This window comes from Natrix helvetica (assembly GCF_964273705.1).
Source record: "Natrix helvetica genome assembly, chromosome: 4".
Lineage (NCBI taxonomy): Eukaryota > Metazoa > Chordata > Lepidosauria > Squamata > Natricidae > Natrix > Natrix helvetica.
In genome coordinates this window covers 22,507,199-22,527,955 of record NC_138550.1, presented here as the reverse complement: position 1 = coordinate 22,527,955, position 20,757 = coordinate 22,507,199, and the positions used below count along the sequence as shown (strand labels likewise).

Here is a 20,757-nt window from a genome sequence, read left to right as displayed (position 1 = left end):
TCCATGAATTCGCCGAGGAAAACAGACAGTGCCATTGGATTTGGCTCCCATCAGTATGGTTAGGAGGGGGCGTATCTTCTGAGACTGCCGTATGTACATTACCCGGCAAAATTCATGCGAAAATCCAATTGGGGAAAATTCCACTTAGGGTTAGGGTTAGCTCTCCATGAATTCGCAGAGCAAAACAGACATTGCCATTGGATTCGGCTCCCATCAGTATGGTTAGGACGGGGCGTGCCTTCTGAGCCTGCCTTATGTACATTTCCCAGCAAAATACATGGGAAAATCCCATTCGGCTAAATTCCACTTAGGGTTAGGGTTAGCTCTCCATGAATTCGCAGAGCAAAACAGACATTGCCATTGGATTCGGCTCCCATCAGTATGGTTAGGACGGGGCGTGCCTTCTCAGCCTGCCTTATGTACATTTCCCGGCAAAATACATGGGAAAATCCCATTCGTGAAAATTCCACTTAGGGTTACGGTTAGCTCTCCATGAATTCGCCGAGGAAAACAGACATTGCCATTGGATTCGGTTCCCATCAGTATGGTTAGGAGGGGGCGTATCTTCTGAGACTGCCGTATGTACATTACCCGGCAAAATTCATGCGAAAATCCAATTGGGGAAAATTCCACTTAGGGTTAGGGTTAGCTCTCTATGAATTTGCCGAGGAAAACAGACATTGCCATTGGATTCGGTTCCCATCAGTATGGTTAGGAGGGGGCGTGCCTTCTGAGACTGCCTTATGTACATTACCTGGAAAAATTCATACGAAAATGCAATTGGGGAAAATTCAACTTAGGGTTAGGGTTAGCTCTTCATGAATTCGCAGAGGAAAACAGACATTGCCATTGGATTCGGCTCCCGTCAGTATGGTTAGGAGGGGGCTTGCCTTGTTAGCCAGCCTTATGTACATTTCCCGGCAAAATACATGGGAAAATCCCATTTGGGAAAATTCCACTTAGGGTTAGGGTTAGCTCTCCATGAATTCGCAGAGCAAAACAGACATTGCCATTGGATTCGGCTCCCATCAGTATGGTTAGGAGGGGGCGTGCCTTCTGAGACTGCCTTATGTACATTTCCCTGCAAAATACATGGGAAAATCTCATTCGTGAAAATTCCACTTAGGGTTAGGGTTAGCTCTCCATGAATTCGCAGACCAAAACAGACATTGCCATTGGATTCGGCTCCCGTCAGTATGGTTAGGAGGGGGCTTGCCTTGTTAGCCAGCCTTATGTACATTCCCCGGCAAAATACAAGGGAAAATCCCATTCAGGAAAATTCCACTTAGCGTTAGGGTTAGCTCTCTATGAATTCGCAGAGGAAAACAGACATTGCCATTGGATTCGGCTCCCATCAGTATGGTTAGGAGGGGGCGTGCCTTCTGAGACTGCCTTATGTAAATTACCTGGAAAAATTCATACGAAAATGCAATTGGGGAAAATTCAACTTAGGGTTAGGGTTAGCTCTCCATGAATTCGCAGAGGAAAACAGACGTTGCCATTGGATTCGGCTCCCGTCAGTATGGTTAGGAGGGGGCTTGCCTTGTTAGCCAGCCTTATGTACATTTCCCGGCAAAATACATGGGAAAATCCCATTCGTGAAAATTCCACTTAGGGTTAGGGTTAGCTCTCCATGAATTCGCAGAGCAAAACAGACATAGACATTGGATTCGTCTCCCATCAGTATGGTTAGGAGGGGGCGTGCCTTCTGAGCCTGCCTTATGTACATTTCCCTGCAAAATACATGGAAAAATCTCATTCGTGAAAATTCCACTTAGGGTTAGGGTTAGCTCTCCATGAATTCGCCGAGGAAAACAGACAGTGCCATTGGATTTGGCTCCCATCAGTATGGTTAGGAGGGGGCGTATCTTCTGAGACTGCCGTATGTACATTACCCGGCAAAATTCATGCGAAAATCCAATTGGGGAAAATTCCACTTAGGGTTAGGGTTAGCTCTCCATGAATTCGCAGAGCAAAACAGACATTGCCATTGGATTCGGCTCCCATCAGTATGGTTAGGACGGGGCGTGCCTTCTGAGCCTGCCTTATGTACATTTCCCAGCAAAATACATGGGAAAATCCCATTCGGCTAAATTCCACTTAGGGTTAGGGTTAGCTCTCCATGAATTCGCAGAGCAAAACAGACATTGCCATTGGATTCGGCTCCCATCAGTATGGTTAGGACGGGGCGTGCCTTCTGAGCCTGCCTTATGTACATTTCCCGGCAAAATACATGGGAAAATCCCATTCGTGAAAATTCCACTTAGGGTTACGGTTAGCTCTCCATGAATTCGCCGAGGAAAACAGACATTGCCATTGGATTCGGTTCCCATCAGTATGGTTAGGAGGGGGCGTATCTTCTGAGACTGCCGTATGTACATTACCCGGCAAAATTCATGCGAAAATCCAATTGGGGAAAATTCCACTTAGGGTTAGGGTTAGCTCTCTATGAATTTGCCGAGGAAAACAGACATTGCCATTGGATTCGGTTCCCATCAGTATGGTTAGGAGGGGGCGTGCCTTCTGAGACTGCCTTATGTACATTACCTGGCAAAATTCATGCGAAAATCCAATTGGGGTAAATTCCACTTAGGGTTAGGGTTAGCTCTCTATGAATTCGCCGAGGAAAACAGACATTGACATTGGATTCGGCTCCCATCAGTATGGTTAGGAGGGGGCGTGCCTTCTGAGACTGCGTTATGTACATTACCTGGCAAAATACATGGGAAAATCCCATTCGGCTAAATTCCACTTAGGGTTAGGGTTAGCTCTCCATGAATTCGCAGAGCAAAACGGACATTGCCATTGGATTCAGCTCCCATCAGTATGTTTAGGAGGCGGCGTGCCTTCTGAGCCTGCCTTATGTACATTTCCCTGCAAAATACATGGGAAAATCCCATTCGTGAAAATTCCACTTAGGGTTAGGGTTAGCTCTCCATGAATTCGCAGAGCAAAACAGACATAGACATTGGATTCGGCTCCCGTCAGTATGGTTAGGAGGGGGCTTGCCTTGTTAGCCAGCCTTATGTACATTCCCCGGCAAAATACAAGGGAAAATCCCATTCAGGAAAATTCCACTTAGGGTTAGGGTTAGCTCTCTATGAATTCGCAGAGGAAAACAGACATTGCCATTGGATTCGGCTCCCATCAGTATGGTTAGGAGGGGGCGTGCCTTCTGAGCCTGCCTTATGTACATTTCCCTGCAAAATACATGGGAAAATCTCATTTGTGAAAATTCCACTTAGGGTTAGGGTTACCTCTCCATGAATTCGCAGAGGAAAACAGACATTGCCATTGTATTCGGCTCCTGTCAGTATGGTTAGGAGGGGGCTTGCCTTGTTAGACAGCCTTATGTACATTCCCCGGCAAAATACAAGGGAAAATCCCATTCAGGAAAATTCCACTTAGCGTTAGGGTTAGCTCTCTATGAATTCACAGAGGAAAACAGACATTGCCATTGGATTCGGCTCCCATCAGTATGGTTAGGAGGGGGCGTGCCTTCTGAGACTGCCTTATGTAAATTACCTGGAAAAATTCATACGAAAATGCAATTGGGGAAAATTCAACTTAGGGTTAGGGTTAGCTCTCCATGAATTCGCAGAGGAAAACAGACGTTGCCATTGGATTCGGCTCCCGTCAGTATGGTTAGGAGGGGGCTTGCCTTGTTAGCCAGCCTTATGTACATTTCCCGGCAAAATACATGGGAAAATCCCATTCGTGAAAATTCCACTTAGGGTTAGGGTTAGCTCTCCATGAATTCGCAGAGCAAAACAGACATAGACATTGGATTCGTCTCCCATCAGTATGGTTAGGAGGGGGCGTGCCTTCTGAGCCTGCCTTATGTACATTTCCCTGCAAAATACATGGAAAAATCCCATTCGTGAAAATTCCACTTAGGGTTAGGGTTAGCTCTCCATGAATTCGCAGAGCAAAACAGACATAGACATTGGATTCGGCTCCCGTCAGTATGGTTAGGAGGGGGCTTGCCTTGTTAGCCAGCCTTATGTACATTCCCCGGCAAAATACAAGGGAAAATCCCATTCAGGAAAATTCCACTTAGGGTTAGGGTTAGCTCTCTATGAATTCGCAGAGGAAAACAGACATTGCCATTGGATTCGGCTCCCATCAGTATGGTTAGGAGGGGGCGTGCCTTCTGAGCCTGCCTTATGTACATTTCCCGGCAAAATACATGGGAAAATCCCATTCGGCTAAATTCCACTTAGGGTTAGGGTTAGCTCTCCATGAATTCGCAGAGCAAAACGGACATTGCCATTGGATTCAGCTCCCATCAGTATGGTTAGGAGGCGGCGTGCCTTCTGAGCCTGCCTTATGTACATTTCCCTGCAAAATACATGGGAAAATCCCATTCGTGAAAATTCCACTTAGGGTTAGGGGTTGCTCTCCATGAATTCGCAGAGCAAAACAGACATAGACATTGGATTCGGCTCCCGTCATTATGGTTAGGAGGGGGCGTGCCTTCTGAGCCTGCCTTATGTACATTTCCCTGCAAAATACATGGGAAAATCTCATTTGTGAAAATTCCACTTAGGGTTAGGGTTACCTCTCCATGAATTCGCAGAGGAAAACAGACATTGCCATTGGATTCGGCTCCCGTCAGTATGGTTAGGAGGGGGCTTGCCTTGTTAGCCAGCCTTATGTACATTCCCCAGCAAAATACAAGGGAAAATCCCATTCAGGAAAATTCCACTTAGCGTTAGGGTTAGCTCTCTATGAATTCGCAGAGGAAAACAGACATTGCCATTGGATTCGGCTCCCATCAGTATGGTTAGGAGGGGGCGTGCCTTCTGAGACTGCCTTATGTAAATTACCTGGAAAAATTCATACGAAAATGCAATTGGGGAAAATTCAACTTAGGGTTAGGGTTAGCTCTTCATGAATTCGCAGAGGAAAACAGACATTGCCATTGGATTCGGCTCCCGTCAGTATGGTTAGGAGGGGGCTTGCCTTGTTAGCCAGCCTTATGTACATTTCCCGGCAAAATACATGGGAAAATCCCATTTGGGAAAATTCCACTTAGGGTTAGGGTTAGCTCTCCATGAATTCGCAGAGCAAAACAGACATTGCCATTGGATTCGGCTCCCATCAGTATGGTTAGGACGGGGCGTGCCTTCTGAGACTGCCTTATGTACATTTCCCTGCAAAATACATGGGAAAATCTCATTCGTGAAAATTCCACTTAGGGTTAGGGTTAGCTCTCCATGAATTCGCAGACCAAAACAGACATTGCCATTGGATTCGGCTCCCGTCAGTATGGTTAGGAGGGGGCTTGCCTTGTTAGCCAGCCTTATGTACATTCCCCGGCAAAATACAAGGGAAAATCCCATTCAGGAAAATTCCACTTAGCGTTAGGGTTAGCTCTCTATGAATTCGCAGAGGAAAACAGACATTGCCATTGGATTCGGCTCCCATCAGTATGGTTAGGAGGGGGCGTGCCTTCTGAGACTGCCTTATGTAAATTACCTGGAAAAATTCATACGAAAATGCAATTGGGGAAAATTCAACTTAGGGTTAGGGTTAGCTCTCCATGAATTCGCAGAGGAAAACAGACGTTGCCATTGGATTCGGCTCCCGTCAGTATGGTTAGGAGGGGGCTTGCCTTGTTAGCCAGCCTTATGTACATTTCCCGGCAAAATACATGGGAAAATCCCATTCGTGAAAATTCCACTTAGGGTTAGGGTTAGCTCTCCATGAATTCGCAGAGCAAAACAGACATAGACATTGGATTCGTCTCCCATCAGTATGGTTAGGAGGGGGCGTGCCTTCTGAGCCTGCCTTATGTACATTTCCCTGCAAAATACATGGAAAAATCTCATTCGTGAAAATTCCACTTAGGGTTAGGGTTAGCTCTCCATGAATTTGCCGAGGAAAACAGACAGTGCCATTGGATTTGGCTCCCATCAGTATGGTTAGGAGGGGGCGTATCTTCTGAGACTGCCGTATGTACATTACCCGGCAAAATTCATGCGAAAATCCAATTGGGGAAAATTCCACTTAGGGTTAGGGTTAGCTCTCCATGAATTCGCAGAGCAAAACAGACATTGCCATTGGATTCGGCTCCCATCAGTATGGTTAGGACGGGGCGTGCCTTCTGAGCCTGCCTTATGTACATTTCCCAGCAAAATACATGGGAAAATCCCATTCGGCTAAATTCCACTTAGGGTTAGGGTTAGCTCTCCATGAATTCGCAGAGCAAAACAGACATTGCCATTGGATTCGGCTCCCATCAGTATGGTTAGGACGGGGCGTGCCTTCTGAGCCTGCCTTATGTACATTTCCCGGCAAAATACATGGGAAAATCCCATTCGTGAAAATTCCACTTAGGGTTACGGTTAGCTCTCCATGAATTCGCCGAGGAAAACAGACATTGCCATTGGATTCGGTTCCCATCAGTATGGTTAGGAGGGGGCGTATCTTCTGAGACTGCCGTATGTACATTACCCGGCAAAATTCAAGCGAAAATCCAATTGGGGAAAATTCCACTTAGGGTTAGGGTTAGCTCTCTATGAATTTGCCGAGGAAAACAGACATTGCCATTGGATTCGGTTCCCATCAGTATGGTTAGGAGGGGGCGTGCCTTCTGAGACTGCCTTATGTACATTACCTGGCAAAATTCATGCGAAAATCCAATTGGGGTAAATTCCACTTAGGGTTAGGGTTAGCTCTCTATGAATTCGCCGAGGAAAACAGACATTGACATTGGATTCGGCTCCCATCAGTATGGTTAGGAGGGGGCGTGCCTTCTGAGACTGCGTTATGTACATTACCTGGCAAAATACATGGGAAAATCCCATTCGGCTAAATTCCACTTAGGGTTAGGGTTAGCTCTCCATGAATTCGCAGAGCAAAACGGACATTGCCATTGAATTCAGCTCCCATCAGTATGTTTAGGAGGCGGCGTGCCTTCTGAGCCTGCCTTATGTACATTTCCCTGCAAAATACATGGGAAAATCCCATTCGTGAAAATTCCACTTAGGGTTAGGGTTAGCTCTCCATGAATTCGCAGAGCAAAACAGACATAGACATTGGATTCGGCTCCCGTCAGTATGGTTAGGAGGGGGCTTGCCTTGTTAGCCAGCCTTATGTACATTCCCCGGCAAAATACAAGGGAAAATCCCATTCAGGAAAATTCCACTTAGGGTTAGGGTTAGCTCTCTATGAATTCGCAGAGGAAAACAGACATTGCCATTGGATTCGGCTCCCATCAGTATGGTTAGGAGGGGGCGTGCCTTCTGAACCTGCCTTATGTACATTTCCCTGCAAAATACATGGGAAAATCTCATTTGTGAAAATTCCACTTAGGGTTAGGGTTACCTCTCCATGAATTCGCAGAGGAAAACAGACATTGCCATTGTATTCGGCTCCTGTCAGTATGGTTAGGAGGGGGCTTGCCTTGTTAGCCAGCCTTATGTACATTCCCCGGCAAAATACAAGGGAAAATCCCATTCAGGAAAATTCCACTTAGCGTTAGGGTTAGCTCTCTATGAATTCACAGAGGAAAACAGACATTGCCATTGGATTCGGCTCCCATCAGTATGGTTAGGAGGGGGCGTGCCTTCTGAGACTGCCTTATGTAAATTACCTGGAAAAATTCATACGAAAATGCAATTGGGGAAAATTCAACTTAGGGTTAGGGTTAGCTCTCCATGAATTCGCAGAGGAAAACAGACGTTGCCATTGGATTCGGCTCCCGTCAGTATGGTTAGGAGGGGGCTTGCCTTGTTAGCCAGCCTTATGTACATTTCCCGGCAAAATACATGGGAAAATCCCATTCGTGAAAATTCCACTTAGGGTTAGGGTTAGCTCTCCATGAATTCGCAGAGCAAAACAGACATAGACATTGGATTCGTCTCCCATCAGTATGGTTAGGAGGGGGCGTGCCTTCTGAGCCTGCCTTATGTACATTTCCCTGCAAAATACATGGAAAAATCCCATTCGTGAAAATTCCACTTAGGGTTAGGGTTAGCTCTCCATGAATTCGCAGAGCAAAACAGACATAGACATTGGATTCGGCTCCCGTCAGTATGGTTAGGAGGGGGCTTGCCTTGTTAGCCAGCCTTATGTACATTCCCCGGCAAAATACAAGGGAAAATCCCATTCAGGAAAATTCCACTTAGGGTTAGGGTTAGCTTTCTATGAATTCGCAGAGGAAAACAGACATTGCCATTGGATTCGGCTCCCATCAGTATGGTTAGGAGGGGGCGTGCCTTCTGAGACTGCCTTATGTAAATTACCTGGAAAAATTCATACGAAAATGCAATTGGGGAAAATTCCACTTAGGGTTAGGGTTAGCTCTCCATGAATTCGCAGAGGAAAACAGACGTTGCCATTGGATTCGGCTCCCGTCAGTATGGTTAGGAGGGGGCTTGCCTTGTTAGCCAGCCTTATGTCCATTTCCCGGGAAAATACATGGGAAAATCCCATTCATGAAAATTCCACTTAGGGTTAGGGTTAGCTCTCCATGAATTCGCAGAGCAAAACAGACATAGACATTGGATTCGTCTCCCAGCAGTATGGTTAGGAGGGGGCGTGCCTTCTGAGCCTGCCTTATGTAAATTACCTGGAAAAATTCATACGAAAATGCAATTGGGGAAAATTCAACTTAGGGTTAGGGTTAGCTCTCCATGAATTCGCAGAGCAAAACAGACATTGCCATTGGATTCGGCTCCCATCAGTATGGTTAGGACGGGGCGTGCCTTCTGAGCCTGCCTTATGTACATTTCCCGGCAAAATACATGGGAAAATCCCATTCGGCTAAATTCCACTTAGGGTTAGGGTTAGCTCTCCATGAATTCGCAGACCAAAACAGACATTGCCATTGGATTCGGCTCCCGTCAGTATGGTTAGGAGGGGGCTAGCCTTGTTAGCCAGCCTTATGTACATTTCCCGGCAAAATACATGGGAAAATCCCATTCGGGAAAATTCCACTTAGGGTTAGGGTTAGCTCTCCATGAATTTGCAGAGCAAAACAGACATTGCCATTGGATTCGGCTCCCATCAGTATGGTTAGGAGGGGGCTTGCCATGTTAGCCAGCCTTATGTACATTACCTGGCAAAATACATGGGAATATCTAATTGGGGAAAATTCCACTTAGGGTTAGGGTTAGCTCTCCATGAATTCGCCGAGGAAAACAGACATTGCCATTGGATTCGGTTCCCATCAGTATGGTTAGGAGGGGGCGTATCTTCTGAGACTGCCGTATGTACATTACCCGGCAAAATTCATGCGAAAATCCAATTGGGGAAAATTCCACTTAGGGTTAGGGTTAGCTCTCTATGAATTTGCCGAGGAAAACAGACATTGCCATTGGATTCGGTTCCCATCAGTATGGTTAGGAGGGGGCGTGCCTTCTGAGACTGCCTTATGTACATTACCTGGCAAAATTCATGCGAAAATCCAATTGGGGTAAATTCCACTTAGGGTTAGGGTTAGCTCTCTATGAATTCGCCGAGGAAAACAGACATTGACATTGGATTCGGCTCCCATCAGTATGGTTAGGAGGGGGCTTGCCATGTTAGCCAGCCTTATGTACATTACCTGGCAAAATACATGGGAATATCTAATTGGGGAAAATTCCACTTAGGGTTAGGGTTAGCTCTCCATGAATTCGCCGAGGAAAACAGACATTGCCATTGGATTCGGTTCCCATCAGTATGGTTAGGAGGGGGCGTATCTTCTGAGACTGCCGTATGTACATTACCCGGCAAAATTCATGCGAAAATCCAATTCGGCTAAATTCCACTTAGGGTTAGGGTTAGCTCTCTATGAATTTGCCGAGGAAAACAGACATTGCCATTGGATTCGGTTCCCATCAGTATGGTTAGGAGGGGGCGTGCCTTCTGAGACTGCCTTATGTACATTACCCGGCAAAATTCATGCGAAAATCCAATTGGGGAAAATTCCACTTAGGGTTAGGGTTAGCTCTCCATGAATTCGCAGAGCAAAACAGACATTGCCATTGGATTCGGCTCCCATCAGTATGGTTAGGACGGGGCGTCCCTTCTGAGCCTGCCTTATGTACATTTCCCGGCAAAATACATGGGAAAATCCCATTCGGCTAAATTCCACTTAGGGTTAGGAGTAGCTCTCCATGAATTCGCAGACCAAAACAGACATTGCCATTGGATTCGGCTCCCATCAGTATGGTTAGGAGGGGGCTAGCCTTGTTAGCCAGCCTTATGTACATTTCCCGGCAAAATACAAGGGAAAATCCCATTCGGGAAAATTCCACTTAGGGTTAGGGTTAGCTCTCCATGAATTTGCAGAGCAAAACAGACATTGCCATTGGATTCGGCTCTCATCAGTATGGTTAGGAGGGGGCTTGCCATGTTAGCCAGCCTTATGTACATTACCTGGCAAAATACATGGGAATATCTAATTGGGGAAAATTCCACTTAGGGTTAGGGTTAGCTCTCCATGAATTCGCCGAGGAAAACAGACATTGCCATTGGATTCGGCTCCCGTCAGTATGGTTAGGAGGGGGCTTGCCTTGTTAGCCAGCCTTATGTACATTCCCCGGCAAAATACAAGGGAAAATCCCATTCAGGAAAATTCCACTTAGCGTTAGGGTTAGCTCTCTATGAATTCGCAGAGGAAAACAGACATTGCCATTGGATTCGGCTCCCATCAGTATGGTTAGGAGGGGGCGTGCCTTCTGAGACTGCCTTATGTAAATTACCTGGAAAAATTCATACGAAAATGCAATTGGGGAAAATTCAACTTAGGGTTAGGGTTAGCTCTCCATGAATTCACAGAGGAAAACAGACGTTGCCATTGGATTCGTCTCCGTCAGTATGGTTAGGAGGGGGCTTGCCTTGTTAGCCAGCCTTATGTACATTTCCCGGCAAAATACATGGGAAAATCCCATTCGTGAAAATTCCACTTAGGGTTAGGGTTAGCTCTCCATGAATTCGCAGAGCAAAACAGACATAGACATTGGATTCGTCTCCCATCAGTATGGTTAGGAGGGGGCGTGCCTTCTGAGCCTCCCTTATGTACATTTCCCTGCAAAATACATGGAAAAATCCCATTCGTGAAAATTCCACTTAGGGTTAGGGTTAGCTCTCCATGAATTCGCAGAGCAAAACAGACATAGACATTGGATTCGGCTCCCATCAGTATGGTTAGGAGGGGGCTTGCCTTGTTAGCCAGCCTTATGTACATTCCCCGGCAAAATACAAGGGAAAATCCCATTCAGGAAAATTCCACTTAGGGTTAGGGTTAGCTCTCTATGAATTCGCAGAGGAAAACAGACATTGCCATTGGATTCGGCTCCCATCAGTATGGTTAGGAGGGGGCGTGCCTTCTGAGCCTGCCTTATGTACATTTCCCGGCAAAATACATGGGAAAATCCCATTCGGCTAAATTCCACTTAGGGTTAGGGTTAGCTCTCCATGAATTCGCAGAGCAAAACGGACATTGCCATTGGATTCAGCTCCCATCAGTATGGTTAGGAGGGGGCGTGCCTTCTGAGACTGCCTTATGTAAATTACCTGGAAAAATTCATACGAAAATGCAATTGGGGAAAATTCAACTTAGGGTTAGGGTTAGCTCTCCATGAATTCACAGAGGAAAACAGACGTTGCCATTGGATTCGTCTCCGTCAGTATGGTTAGGAGGGGGCTTGCCTTGTTAGCCAGCCTTATGTACATTTCCCGGCAAAATACATGGGAAAATCCCATTCGTGAAAATTCCACTTAGGGTTAGGGTTAGCTCTCCATGAATTCGCAGAGCAAAACAGACATAGACATTGGATTCGTCTCCCATCAGTATGGTTAGGAGGGGGCGTGCCTTCTGAGCCTCCCTTATGTACATTTCCCTGCAAAATACATGGAAAAATCCCATTCGTGAAAATTCCACTTAGGGTTAGGGTTAGCTCTCCATGAATTCGCAGAGCAAAACAGACATAGACATTGGATTCGGCTCCCATCAGTATGGTTAGGAGGGGGCTTGCCTTGTTAGCCAGCCTTATGTACATTCCCCGACAAAATACATGCGAAAATCCAATTGGGGAAAATTCCACTTAGGGTTAGGGTTAGCTCTCTATGAATTCGCAGAGGAAAACAGACATTGCCATTGGATTCGGCTCCCATCAGTATGGTTAGGAGGGGGCGTGCCTTCTGAGCCTGCCTTATGTACATTTCCCGGCAAAATACATGGGAAAATCCCATTCGGCTAAATTCCACTTAGGGTTAGGAGTAGCTCTCTATGAATTCGCAGACCAAAACAGACATTGCCATTGGATTCGGCTCCCATCAGTATGGTTAGGAGGGGGCTAGCCTTGTTAGCCAGCCTTATGTACATTTCCCGGCAAAATACAAGGGAAAATCCCATTCGGGAAAATTCCACTTAGGGTTAGGGTTAGCTCTCCATGAATTTGCAGAGCAAAACAGACATTGCCATTGGATTCGGCTCTCATCAGTATGGTTAGGAGGGGGCTTGCCATGTTAGCCAGCCTTATGTACATTACCTGGCAAAATACATGGGAATATCTAATTGGGGAAAATTCCACTTAGGGTTAGGGTTAGCTCTCCATGAATTCGCCGAGGAAAACAGACATTGCCATTGGATTCGGCTCCCGTCAGTATGGTTAGGAGGGGGCTTGCCTTGTTAGCCAGCCTTATGTACATTCCCCGGCAAAATACAAGGGAAAATCCCATTCAGGAAAATTCCACTTAGCGTTAGGGTTAGCTCTCTATGAATTCGCAGAGGAAAACAGACATTGCCATTGGATTCGGCTCCCATCAGTATGGTTAGGAGGGGGCGTGCCTTCTGAGACTGCCTTATGTAAATTACCTGGAAAAATTCATACGAAAATGCAATTGGGGAAAATTCAACTTAGGGTTAGGGTTAGCTCTCCATGAATTCACAGAGGAAAACAGACGTTGCCATTGGATTCGTCTCCGTCAGTATGGTTAGGAGGGGGCTTGCCTTGTTAGCCAGCCTTATGTACATTTCCCGGCAAAATACATGGGAAAATCCCATTCGTGAAAATTCCACTTAGGGTTAGGGTTAGCTCTCCATGAATTCGCAGAGCAAAACAGACATAGACATTGGATTCGTCTCCCATCAGTATGGTTAGGAGGGGGCGTGCCTTCTGAGCCTCCCTTATGTACATTTCCCTGCAAAATACATGGAAAAATCCCATTCGTGAAAATTCCACTTAGGGTTAGGGTTAGCTCTCCATGAATTCGCAGAGCAAAACAGACATAGACATTGGATTCGGCTCCCATCAGTATGGTTAGGAGGGGGCTTGCCTTGTTAGCCAGCCTTATGTACATTCCCCGGCAAAATACAAGGGAAAATCCCATTCAGGAAAATTCCACTTAGGGTTAGGGTTAGCTCTCTATGAATTCGCAGAGGAAAACAGACATTGCCATTGGATTCGGCTCCCATCAGTATGGTTAGGAGGGGGCGTGCCTTCTGAGCCTGCCTTATGTACATTTCCCGGCAAAATACATGGGAAAATCCCATTCGGCTAAATTCCACTTAGGGTTAGGGTTAGCTCTCCATGAATTCGCAGAGCAAAACGGACATTGCCATTGGATTCAGCTCCCATCAGTATGGTTAGGAGGGGGCGTGCCTTCTGAGACTGCCTTATGTAAATTACCTGGAAAAATTCATACGAAAATGCAATTGGGGAAAATTCAACTTAGGGTTAGGGTTAGCTCTCCATGAATTCACAGAGGAAAACAGACGTTGCCATTGGATTCGTCTCCGTCAGTATGGTTAGGAGGGGGCTTGCCTTGTTAGCCAGCCTTATGTACATTTCCCGGCAAAATACATGGGAAAATCCCATTCGTGAAAATTCCACTTAGGGTTAGGGTTAGCTCTCCATGAATTCGCAGAGCAAAACAGACATAGACATTGGATTCGTCTCCCATCAGTATGGTTAGGAGGGGGCGTGCCTTCTGAGCCTCCCTTATGTACATTTCCCTGCAAAATACATGGAAAAATCCCATTCGTGAAAATTCCACTTAGGGTTAGGGTTAGCTCTCCATGAATTCGCAGAGCAAAACAGACATAGACATTGGATTCGGCTCCCATCAGTATGGTTAGGAGGGGGCTTGCCTTGTTAGCCAGCCTTATGTACATTCCCCGGCAAAATACAAGGGAAAATCCCATTCAGGAAAATTCCACTTAGGGTTAGGGTTAGCTCTCTATGAATTCGCAGAGGAAAACAGACATTGCCATTGGATTCGGCTCCCATCAGTATGGTTAGGAGGGGGCGTGCCTTCTGAGCCTGCCTTATGTACATTTCCCGGCAAAATACATGGGAAAATCCCATTCGGCTAAATTCCACTTAGGGTTAGGGTTAGCTCTCCATGAATTCGCAGAGCAAAACGGACATTGCCATTGGATTCAGCTCCCATCAGTATGGTTAGGAGGCGGCGTGCCTTCTGATTCTGCCTTATGTACATTTCCCTGCAAAATACATGGGAAAATCCCATTCGTGAAAATTCCACTTAGGGTTAGGGTTAGCTCTCCATGAATTCGCAGAGCAAAACAGACATAGACATTGGATTCGGCTCCCGTCAGTATGGTTAGGAGGGGGCGTGCCTTCTGAGCCTGCCTTATGTACATTTCCCTGCAAAATACATGGGAAAATCTCATTTGTGAAAATTCCACTTAGGGTTAGGGTTACCTCTCCATGAATTCGCAGAGGAAAACAGACATTGCCATTGGATTCGGCTCCCGTCAGTATGGTTAGGAGGGTGCTTGCCTTGTTAGCCAGCCTTATGTACATTCCCCGGCAAAATACAAGGGAAAATCCCATTCAGGAAAATTCCACTTAGCGTTAGGGTTAGCTCTCTATGAATTCGCAGAGGAAAACAGACATTGCCATTGGATTCGGCTCCCATCAGTATGGTTAGGAGGGGGCGTGCCTTCTGAGACTGCCTTATGTAAATTACCTTGAAAAATTCATACGAAAATGCAATTGGGGAAAATTCAACTTAGGGTTAGGGTTAGCTCTCCATGAATTCGCAGAGGAAAACAGACGTTGCCATTGGATTCGGCTCCCGTCAGTATGGTTAGGATGGGGCTTGCCTTGTTAGCCAGCCTTATGTACATTTCCCGGCAAAATACATGGGAAAATCCCATTCGTGAAAATTCCACTTAGGGTTAGGGTTAGCTCTCCATGAATTCGCAGAGCAAAACAGACATAGACATTGGATTCGTCTCCCATCAGTATGGTTAGGAGGGGGCGTGCCTTCTGAGCCTGCCTTATGTACATTTCCCTGCAAAATACATGGAAAAATCTCATTCGTGAAAATTCCACTTAGGGTTAGGGTTAGCTCTCCATGAATTCGCCGAGGAAAACAGACAGTGCCATTGGATTTGGCTCCCATCAGTATGGTTAGGAGGGGGCGTATCTTCTGAGACTGCCGTATGTACATTACCCGGCAAAATTCATGCGAAAATCCAATTGGGGAAAATTCCACTTAGGGTTAGGGTTAGCTCTCCATGAATTCGCAGAGCAAAACAGACATTGCCATTGGATTCGGCTCCCATCAGTATGGTTAGGACGGGGCGTGCCTTCTGAGCCTGCCTTATGTACATTTCCCAGCAAAATACATGGGAAAATCCCATTCGGCTAAATTCCACTTAGGGTTAGGGTTAGCTCTCCATGAATTCGCAGACCAAAACAGACATTGCCATTGGATTCGGCTCCCGTCAGTATGGTTAGGAGGGGGCTAGCCTTGTTAGCCAGCCTTATGTACATTTCCCGGCAAAATACATGGGAAAATCCCATTCGGGAAAATTCCACTTAGGGTTAGGGTTAGCTCTCCATGAATTTGTAGAGCAAAACAGACATTGCCATTGGATTCGGCTCCCATCAGTATGGTTAGGAGGGGGCTTGCCATGTTAGCCAGCCTTATTTACATTACCTGGCAAAATACATGGGAATATCTAATTGGGGAAAATTCCACTTAGGGTTAGGGTTAGCTCTCCATGAATTCGCCGAGGAAAACAGACATTGCCATTGGATTCGGTTCCCATCAGTATGGTTAGGAGGGGGCGTATCTTCTGAGACTGCCGTATGTACATTACCCGGCAAAATTCATGCGAAAATCCAATTGGGGAAAATTCCACTTAGGGTTAGGGTTAGCTCTCTATGAATTTGCCGAGGAAAACAGACATTGCCATTGGATTCGGTTCCCATCAGTATGGTTAGGAGGGGGCGTGCCTTCTGAGACTGCCTTATGTACATTACCTGGCAAAATTCATGCGAAAATCCAATTGGGGTAAATTCCACTTAGGGTTAGGGTTAGCTCTCTATAAATTCGCCGAGGAAAACAGACATTGACATTGGATTCGGCTCCCATCAGTATGGTTAGGAGGGGGCGTGCCTTCTGAGACTGCGTTATGTACATTACCTGGCAAAATACATGGGAAAATCCCATTCGGCTAAATTCCACTTAGGGTTAGGGTTAGCTCTCCATGAATTCGCAGAGCAAAACGGACATTGCCATTGGATTCAGCTCCCATCAGTATGTTTAGGAGGCGGCGTGCCTTCTGAGCCTGCCTTATGTACATTTCCCGGCAAAATACATGGGAAAATCCCATTCGTGAAAATTCCACTTAGGGTTAGGGTTAGCTCTCCATGAATTCGCAGAGCAAAACAGACATAGACATTGGATTCGGCTCCCGTCAGTATGGTTAGGAGGGGGCTTGCCTTGTTAGCCAGCCTTATGTACATTCCCCGGCAAAATACAAGGGAAAATCCCATTCAGGAAAATTCCACTTAGGGTTAGGGTTAGCTCTCTATGAATTCGCAGAGGAAAACAGACATTGCCATCGGATTCGGCTCCCATCAGTATGGTTAGGAGGGGGCGTGCCTTCTGAGCCTGCCTTATGTACATTTCCCTGCAAAATACATGGGAAAATCTCATTTTTGAAAATTCCACTTAGGGTTAGGGTTACCTCTCCATGAATTCGCAGAGGAAAACAGACATTGCCATTGGATTCGGCTCCCGTCAGTATGGTTAGGAGGGGGCTTGCCTTGTTAGCCAGCCTTATGAACATTCCCCGGCAAAATACATGGGAAAATCCCATTCGGGAAAATTCCACTTAGGGTTAGGGTTAGCTCTCCATGAATTCGCAGAGCAAAACAGACATTGCCATTGGATTCGGCTCCCATCAGTATGGTTAGGAGGGGGCGTGCCTTCTGAGACTGCCTTATGTAAATTACCTGGAAAAATTCATACGAAAATGCAATTGGGGAAAATTCAACTTAGGGTTAGGGTTAGCTCTCCATGAATTCGCAGAGGAAAACAGACGTTGCCATTGGATTCGGCTCCCGTCAGTATGGTTAGGAGGGGGCTTGCCTTGTTAGCCAGCCTTATGTACATTTCCCGGCAAAATACATGGGAAAATCCCATTCGTGAAAATTCCACTTAGGGTTAGGGTTAGCTCTCCATGAATTCGCAGAGCAAAACAGACATAGACATTGGATTCGTCTCCCATCAGTATGGTTAGGAGGGGGCGTGCCTTCTGAGCCTGCCTTATGTACATTTCCCTGCAAAATACATGGAAAAATCTCATTTGTGAAAATTCCACTTAGGGTTAGGGTTAGCTCTCCATGAATTCGCCGAGGAAAACAGACAGTGCCATTGGATTTGGCTCCCATCAGTATGGTTAGGAGGGGGCGTATCTTCTGAGACTGCCGTATGTACATTACCCGGCAAAATTCATGCGAAAATCCAATTGGGGAAAATTCCACTTAGGGTTAGGGTTAGCTCTCCATGAATTCGCAGAGCAAAACAGACATTGCCATTGGATTCGGCTCCCATCAGTATGGTTAGGACGGGGCGTGCCTTCTGAGCCTGCCTTATGTACATTTCCCAGCAAAATACATGGGAAAATCCCATTCGGCTAAATTCCACTTAGGGTTAGGGTTAGCTCTCCATGAATTCGCAGACCAAAACAGACATTGCCATTGGATTCGGCTCCCGTCAGTATGGTTAGGAGGGGGCTAGCCTTGTTAGCCAGCCTTATGTACATTTCCCGGCAAAATACATGGGAAAATCCCATTCGGGAAAATTCCACTTAGGGTTAGGGTTAGCTCTCCATGAATTTGTAGAGCAAAACAGACATTGCCATTGGATTCGGCTCCCATCAGTATGGTTAGGAGGGGGCTTGCCATGTTAGCCAGCCTTATTTACATTACCTGGCAAAATACATGGGAATATCTAATTGGGGAAAATTCCACTTAGGGTTAGGGTTAGCTCTCCATGAATTCGCCGAGGAAAACAGACATTGCCATTGGATTCGGTTCCCATCAGTATGGTTAGGAGGGGGCGTATCTTCTGAGACTGCCGTATGTACATTACCCGGCAAAATTCATGCGAAAATCCAATTGGGGAAAATTCCACTTAGGGTTAGGGTTAGCTCTCTATGAATTTGCCGAGGAAAACAGACATTGCCATTGGATTCGGTTCCCATCAGTATGGTTAGGAGGGGGCGTGCCTTCTGAGACTGCCTTATGTACATTACCTGGCAAAATTCATGCGAAAATCCAATTGGGGTAAATTCCACTTAGGGTTAGGGTTAGCTCTCTATAAATTCGCCGAGGAAAACAGACATTGACATTGGATTCGGCTCCCATCAGTATGGTTAGGAGGGGGCGTGCCTTCTGAGACTGCGTTATGTACATTACCTGGCAAAATACATGGGAAAATCCCATTCGGCTAAATTCCACTTAGGGTTAGGGTTAGCTCTCCATGAATTCGCAGAGCAAAACGGACATTGCCATTGGATTCAGCTCCCATCAGTATGTTTAGGAGGCGGCGTGCCTTCTGAGCCTGCCTTATGTACATTTCCCGGCAAAATACATGGGAAAATCCCATTCGTGAAAATTCCACTTAGGGTTAGGGTTAGCTCTCCATGAATTCGCAGAGCAAAACAGACATAGACATTGGATTCGGCTCCCGTCAGTATGGTTAGGAGGGGGCTTGCCTTGTTAGCCAGCCTTATGTACATTCCCCGGCAAAATACAAGGGAAAATCCCATTCAGGAAAATTCCACTTAGGGTTAGGGTTAGCTCTCTATGAATTCGCAGAGGAAAACAGACATTGCCATCGGATTCGGCTCCCATCAGTATGGTTAGGAGGGGGCGTGCCTTCTGAGCCTGCCTTATGTACATTTCCCTGCAAAATACATGGGAAAATCTCATTTTTGAAAATTCCACTTAGGGTTAGGGTTACCTCTCCATGAATTCGCAGAGGAAAACAGACATTGCCATTGGATTCGGCTCCCGTCAGTATGGTTAGGAGGGGGCTTGCCTTGTTAGCCAGCCTTATGAACATTCCCCGGCAAAATACATGGGAAAATCCCATTCGGGAAAATTCCACTTAGGGTTAGGGTTAGCTCTCCATGAATTCGCAGAGCAAAACAGACATTGCCATTGGATTCGGCTCCCATCAGTATGGTTAGGAGGGGGCGTGCCTTCTGAGACTGCCTTATGTAAATTACCTGGAAAAATTCATACGAAAATGCAATTGGGGAAAATTCAACTTAGGGTTAGGGTTAGCTCTCCATGAATTCGCAGAGGAAAACAGACGTTGCCATTGGATTCGGCTCCCGTCAGTATGGTTAGGAGGGGGCTTGCCTTGTTAGCCAGCCTTATGTACATTTCCCGGCAAAATACATGGGAAAATCCCATTCGTGAAAATTCCACTTAGGGTTAGGGTTAGCTCTCCATGAATTCGCAGAGCAAAACAGACATAGACATTGGATTCGTCTCCCATCAGTATGGTTAGGAGGGGGCGTGCCTTCTGAGCCTGCCTTATGTACATTTCCCTGCAAAATACATGGAAAAATCTCATTTGTGAAAATTCCACTTAGGGTTAGGGTTAGCTCTCCATGAATTCGCCGAGGAAAACAGACAGTGCCATTGGATTTGGCTCCCATCAGTATGGTTAGGAGGGGGCGTATCTTCTGAGACTGCCGTATGTACATTACCCGGCAAAATTCATGCGAAAATCCAATTGGGGAAAATTCCACTTAGGGTTAGGGTTAGCTCTCCATGAATTCGCAGAGCAAAACAGACATTGCCATTGGATTCGGCTCCCATCAGTATGGTTAGGAGGGGGTGTGCCTTCTGAGACTGCCTTATGTACATTTCCCTGCAAAATACATGGGAAAATCTCATTCGTGAAAATTCCACTTAGGGTTAGGGTTAGCTCTCCATGAATTCGCAGACCAAAACAGACATTGCCATTGGATTCGGCTCCCGTCAGTATGGTTAGGAGGGGGCTTGCCTTGTTAGCCAGCCTTATGTACATTCCCCGGCAAAATACAAGGGAAAATCCCATTCAGGAAAATTCCACTTAGCGTTAGGGTTAGCTCTCTATGAATTCGCAGAGGAAAACAGACATTGCCATTGGATTCGGCTCCCATCAGTATGGTTAGGAGGGGGCGTGCCTTCTGAGACTGCCTTATGTAAATTACCTGAAAAAATTCATACGAAAATGCAATTGGGGAAAATTCAACTTAGGGTTAGGGTTAGCTCTCCATGAATTCGCAGAGGAAAACAGACGTTGCCATTGGATTCGGCTCCCGTCAGTATGGTTAGGAGGGGGCTTGCCTTGTTAGCCAGCCTTATGTACATTTCCCGGCAAAATACATGGGAAAATCCCATCCGTGAAAATTCCACTTAGGGTTAGGGTTAGCTCTCCATGAATTTGCAGAGCAAAACAGACATAGACATTGGATTCGTCTCCCATCAGTATGGC

The 20,757-nt window shown here is 46.3% G+C and overlaps 1 protein-coding gene across 1 annotated transcript in view; it reads left to right on the top strand.

Moving 5' to 3' along the window:
- The window catches only part of ATP8A2 (ATPase phospholipid transporting 8A2), a 517,851-nt gene that overhangs the window by 397,609 nt on the left and 99,485 nt on the right, over positions 1-20,757 (top strand). The window lies entirely within an intron of this gene.